The 6,805-nt window shown below is 32.2% G+C and overlaps 1 long non-coding RNA gene across 2 annotated transcripts; it reads left to right on the top strand.

Annotated features, from left to right (window-relative positions):
• The first annotated feature begins 796 nt into the window (after positions 1-796).
• LOC139855295 (uncharacterized) lies at positions 797-3,725 on the top strand. 2 transcript variants are annotated; one of them, XR_011761396.1, is made up of 4 exons: positions 797-1,007; positions 1,125-1,326; positions 1,702-2,086; positions 3,489-3,725. It is a non-coding gene; the product is annotated as an uncharacterized lncRNA (long non-coding RNA). The 2 variants fall into 2 exon arrangements; XR_011761395.1 differs by having other exon boundaries at positions 797-1,326.
• Positions 3,726-6,805: the final 3,080 nt, after the last annotated feature.

The raw sequence follows: 6,805 nt of genomic DNA, 5'->3' as shown, positions 1-6,805 counted from the left end.
ATTGGTGCTTATCTGATAACGCGGAGTATGAAATCATAAAGAAAAAGAGTTCAATTTCTCTAAGAATTCCAACAATCCATCACGATGAGAATGAAGAAGATGATGTAAACCCTAATTTTCACTTGAAGAAGATGGATGAGAATGACGGTTTTGAACTGCATAAAGAAAGACCCTAATTCTTATTCTTAATTCTTAATAATTATAACAGCCAAACACCGTTACGCCGTTTGGCTTGCGTTTTGTGAGGAAATAAATGCCTTTACTATGTGGTAATCTACTGTTTCTACCGTCCAATTTGTCTAATTTGATCATTTACTCATGTGTTTAGTGGGCTACGTGAATCCCTTAGAGTTAATAACATGTCCCCTCTTTTAATTATTATTGTGTAATTACAAATTAGAAATAGTTGTAGCCTTGTAGGTACAATTAGATCATCCTTTTCGTTCTCCCCTATTTTCGTCGCACAACTAATTTTCATATATAGATGGAGACTTCACAAATGCATGTTTCATTACTCTTTAATCGTTTTTTTTTCTCTTAATCCAGGTGGATATTACCAACCCGAATCTAAAAGTAAAATCTTGATCCAAACCATCTTCGTGAAAATTTGAAAGAGTCAAATGAAGTTATTTTTGTTTGTTTCTCCATTCACTCCATGTTCCCTTAATTATTGCCACGTCACAAGAGGATGTGAGAAACATGGAGTAGTACTTTCGTTACTTTGGTTATTATATAAATAAATCAATGTGTAAACGAAAAGAGGGGGACTGCCTCTATTTTGCTTTGATAATGTAAAGTAAAATAAGAGAGAAATAATAATAATATTATTCCCCATATTTGCATTGCCTCTTTCTTATTCTTTGTTTCATGGTTTATTGTATCATATAACAATCACAATACGTTCAACAAAACTATTCTGTCCTTACGAAGAGCGTAGTGTTCATTTCTTTTCGTAACGGATCAGTCTCCTTTACTGACTCCCTCCACTGCTAAAATTAGGGTTTGAGGTGAACGATTTTAAACCCTTTTCCAACATGTTTTCAGTCGATTTTTACTTTTTTGTTTGATTTGGTTTTTCGAATCGTTTCCTTTATCCGGTTCGTTCGTATTGATTGATGATTTAGGGTTTTGTCCGATGAAGCTCAGGGCGTTACATATGTTGAATCTGTTTCTGGTAGTTCTATAGTTTCCGCTGGCCACAACTATAGTTACCACTATGATTTTTGATGCTGTTTCGATGTTATTTTCACACTCACATTTGTCCCAGTATTTGGGCTTCAGTTTTTGTAAACGTGTTCAGTTCCTTCAAGAATAACCAGTTAATAGGTAAGTTTTACTTTATTTTGTATCTATTATATGATTAATTTATAGTTTTATGTAGTAACTGATGTCAAATTCGAGTTGCTATGATTATATGTTACAATGTTTGTGTTAAGTTAATTCTAGGTTTAATTTTATCTATTTTGTTTTTTTGTATTGCAAACGTTACGGAAATTTGATTCTATGCTTTGGAAATCTATAGGTTTTTTTGTTTATTGTGTTGCATACATTTTGGAAATTTGATTCTATGCTTGTGACTATAGTTGTGTAAGATTGTTGAGAACACATTCTCTTTTTGTTTAGATGTTTATTATAATATAATTAAAAGGTTTATTACTTTTGTAATATGTGTATTTGATAAGTTATTGTGATGTTGTGCAGATGACAAAGATGGAGAAACCAAAATGAAGAAAGAGTAACATATGCGTTTTCATTATGCTTCCATTTTACCTATGAAACTACAGCAAATATTGCGGGTACGCTTCTGCACTCACAAAAAAGTGACACTCAAGCCTTAAAATACCAATACGGCAATAATATATGATACAATACCCAAGACTGCACAAACCTTATGAAAGAGCAATGATACGATACCCAAGACGAACTGCCCCCAATTGTTGACACCATGATCGGCGCAACCCATATACTCCAGTTTCAGTTTCAAAAAGAATCAAGAAACATCACTCACACTAGAATTTGTTTTAGACAAGATATACAACTACGACATCAGAATCACCCGCTGTTACCGAAAGCGCAACTATTCAAGGTATGGTTGATCAATGTCACCTTCTGTTTTACTTAGACCCATTTGGACCATTTGACATGTTCTCCTTTTATTGAAGTTTTGGTATTCGGCCCGTTTGTTATCGCTCATGAATGGGTCAAAACAACCACATATAGGTTTTGCTCTCAGTAAACTCCCAAGTTTGATTTTTTATGACAATAAACATGTTTTTTTACCAATTATATTGTGACATGTAAAACCAAAAGTTTTAGATTGTGGAAATGATTTTATGCATTTCTAGGATTTTAAGGGCAGAAGGTTAACATTTAATACACATAAATTAACAAAAAGAATTTTAAACGCACAATAACTCTAACTCAAAAATGTTAAACATTTAGATAAAATAATACCGAAAACACCACCAGAGGAAGCCCCAGAAAAAAAATCAAGACCTCACCAGACGAAAACCTCCAGAATACCACAAAGTGCATCCTATTCAGTGAACCGTGTATACAGGGGCGGAGGTATGGTATGTTTACTGGGGGCCCGTGACCCCACTCAACATTTCAGAATCCCACTAGTCAAATAGTCTATATACTTGTTTGTTCTTTGAACTTTAATAAGTGACCCCATTAAATATAAAGTCAGCCCAACAGTTTGTATCGTTTAAGCCCGTTTCAATTAGTTACAACCCATAATATGAGTATAGCAAATAGTTGAAATCAAATGTTTCACGTGCTATTTAAGATGCTCATTTACTGTATTTTATTTTATACCATGTTACTCCGTAATATATAGCACAAAATCGTACATTTACATTTACAACGTTATAATTTAAGTTCTTAGTTGCAGTTATTTTTTAAGAGTCAATTAATATACATTAAATAATTCATCAAACTTTAATTTTGAAGTTAACTAAAAAGTGTTTATGTATAAAAATTATTTTATCATATTGCGTTATTCAGTATCTCAAGTATCTAAGAGTTTATTAATTTTATGTTTTAAGTTTTTTAGTTTATATCATGTTTATTTTATTTTATGTATTTAGATGAAAGATTTGCTAACTTAAAGGGATTGACGACCTTGCTAGATTAAAGGTTGAAACTGAAAAACGTTTTTCATATCGTTTTGTCTATTGGATATATATATATATGTATATATATATATATATATATATATATATATATATATATATATATATATATATATATATATATATATATATATATATATATTTTGTTATTCCTATTACAACTACAATGGTTGATAGATGTTTTCGAGAAGCTTGTAAAATGATAGTTTGTCAATTAAAATTTTGTTACTCGGAGTATTCTTTTGTGACCCCAATGATAGAAAATCCTGGATCCGCCCCTGCGTGTATAACTCTAAGTTTTAACCAAACACTCACAACCATAAAATAACTACAATTTTCTTCATATCGCAGTTGTCAAAGATCAAGAATCATCAAAGAGGAAGAAAGACTAAACAACGAAAAACGTAAAACTGTTGACATGCGTTTGTATAGAAGCAATAACCAACAGTAATCAATAGCATGCTTTTGTATAACTTAGTTCTATGTAACACTAGCTGTTATAACTATCTTTTGTTAAATAATCTTAGCACAGTGGTACTGTAATAACTAAGAACACAATGTTAATAGCATCCCGTATGCTGTAACTGTCTTTTGGTAATCGTACTATAACAACTAATAACATAATGCAAGTTTATCTTTTGCTAAGTAAAACGAAATATATCACAAAGTAATCGCGCAGCGAAGCGCGTCGGGCCACATATCTAGTTAATAATAATATATCACTAGAACATATGGGGTTACTGTTCATGGGATTTTTTTTATTCCAAACTAGTAATATAGTAATTTAAAAACACCGGTTATGGTAGATATCAGTAGGAAAAAGAAAAATGTTAGATACATATCAAATATCAAATATCAAATGATGATGTTTTAACATTTAAGGCATTGCCTTAAATTATTACTAGTTTGGAATAAATAAATAGTATAATTTTTTAGTTGTGGTTTAAATCTTTTAAATAATATTAATTAACGTTTATGACATCATCAAGATGCTCTAAAAAAAATTCTTTAACTTTTTAATTTTTTTTAATGAAGAAAAAATGTTTAATTATGATGTCATCATTTTAGTATTTTAATAGAAACTATAGATAGATAGATGAATATGAATATAAATATAAATGATTAAAAAGATTTGTTAATCGAATATGAATGACAATTTATCATCCATGAAGAGTGGCGGTACCAGGATTTTTTTTCACTAGGGGCAAAAAAAATTAAAAATCGTAACAATTTTTTTGGGCAAAAAATGGAGGTTTTGGGGCAAATTATGGAGGTTTTTGGGCAAAATTTGAAGGTTTGTGGGCAAAATTTGAAGGTTTGTGGGCAAAATTTGGAGGTTTTTGGGCAAAATCTGAAGGTTTTGGGGCAAAAAAAAAAAAAATCCACCGGGGGCAAAGTCGAAAAATCCAAAATTTATACACTGAAAATTGCAAATCCACTAGGGGCGGCTGCCCCCGCTTGCCCCTAAATAAAACCGCCCCTGTCCATGAATATATCTATTTTCATCGAAATTTGTCAATATATACTCCAAATTTATATATATATATATATATATATATATATATATATATATATATATATATATATATATATATATATATATATATATATATATATATATATATATATATAGATATAGTGGTAGGATTAATGGGGAGGTAACCAATTGGGGGGAAGCGGGAGGGAAGCGGGGGAGAAGCAATTTTTATTTTCGTTTTTTTGAAAAAACTTTGTTCACGAACATTATAGATTGAATGAAAATATGAACATTTAAAAAAGACACTTTGTGATAAATGTTTTTATTTTGGCGGGAAAACGCTCGAAGAAATAATATATAACAATTATCGTGTTTTTCGAGCGTATTTTGAGGGTTTAGAAATTAGGGTTTAGAAATTTAAGGTTTAGAGTTTAGATTTAGGGTTTAGGGTCGATACGTCGGAAGATTCCAAAGTTGGGGATTCTCAAAAACAGGGAACTTTCATAGCTAGTTTAACCGAGAAATTCAACAACAATCGATGCGGATGAGAACGTAATCAAGATCAGTTGACATCTAAATGGAGAGATCTCAACAAATATTCGAAAGAAATCTACGGTATTTATTCCGACATTGAACGCAACTGGCCTAGTGGTGCAAATGATGAAGATATTTTCGACCAATCCCTTAAATCGTACCAAAATGTTTATGAGAAAGAGTACATGTGGAAGGAAGCTTTATGGTTTTAAAACAAAATCCTGCTTGGTATGCACCTCGATCGCCAACCCTTATCGAACCGGAAAACGTTGAAGAATTCGGTATTTCTGAATCCGAATCAGTGAATCTTTCACAAAACCTTGGAGACGATATGTTTGGAGAAGATAGGTTTCCTCGACCACCCGGACGTGATCAATCAAGGAAATCATCTATGAATTTTGCGTTTTTTGATGCCGAGACGTCTTCACGACGATCAACATTAACACCTCACAGCAGCACAATAGCACAACAATACATTTACAACAGCGTCTGCTCAGTCTCACAACAAGGTCACGTCAGCAAAAATCTCCCCCACAACACCACCACTGTTGTATCGTAGGGATGGTCTAACTGGAGATCAAGTTGTTATTTCAAAAACACGTTATCTTATTCGCATTGATTTTAAACTATTGGTGTTAATAAGTGTATCGTATTACTTTTAAATAATTATTTTTTATGATAACATTCTACTTTGGGGAACTTTGTTATTATAAATGCGAATATTTTGGAAAACGTCTCATTTTGGAGGGCTCACCATTGCTGAAGGACAGATGATTAACATTCCGTCAAGTAGATTTTGGCGTGGTGTTATAGATCTAAGGGTAAAGAACACAGGAATAACACGAGATTTGAAACGACCCGTCCTAATCTATAAGGACTAATACAATAACATATGGATACATTGCGAGGTATTTGACCTCTATATGATACATTTTACAAACATTGCATTCGTTTTTAAAAGAGAAGCTTTCTTTACATCGACAATTGACAGGCATGCATACCATTTCATAATATCCACTATTCAACTATAATTGTCTTAATAATATTCTTGATGAACTCAACGACTCGAATGCAACGTCTTTCAAAATATGCCATGAATGACTCCAAGTAATATCCTTAAGATGAGCTAATGCACAACGGAAGATTTCTTTAATACCTGAGAATAAACATGCTTTAAAGTGTCAACCAAAAGGTTGGTGAGTTCATAGGTTTATCGTAAACAATAAAATTCATCATTTTAATAGACCACCAAATTTAATATTCCCATTTCCCATAACCATTATGCATAAAATTCATTCATATAGATTGAACACCTGGTAATCGACCTTAACAAATTTCATATAGAATATCCTCATCATTCCGGGACAACTTTGGACATGATAAATTTGCCATCATTCCGGGAAAACTTCGGACATGATAAATTGGCCATCATTCCGGGAAAACTTCGGACATGATAAATTCGCCATCATTCCGGGAAAACATCGGACATGATAAATTCACCATCATTCCGGGAAAACATCAGACATGATAAATTCGCCATCATTCCGGGAAAACATCGGACATGATAAATTTACCATCATTCCGGGAAAACATCGGACATGATAAAAAGGTCACATTCGATTTCGATAATTCAACCATCGAATGTAGTTTCGATTAC

The sequence above is a fragment of the Rutidosis leptorrhynchoides genome, chromosome 1 (genome assembly GCF_046630445.1).
Source record: "Rutidosis leptorrhynchoides isolate AG116_Rl617_1_P2 chromosome 1, CSIRO_AGI_Rlap_v1, whole genome shotgun sequence".
Taxonomy (NCBI): Eukaryota; Viridiplantae; Streptophyta; class Magnoliopsida; order Asterales; family Asteraceae; genus Rutidosis; species Rutidosis leptorrhynchoides.
Note: the sequence above shows the minus strand (reverse complement) of the source record. Positions and strands in the feature narration are given on the sequence as shown.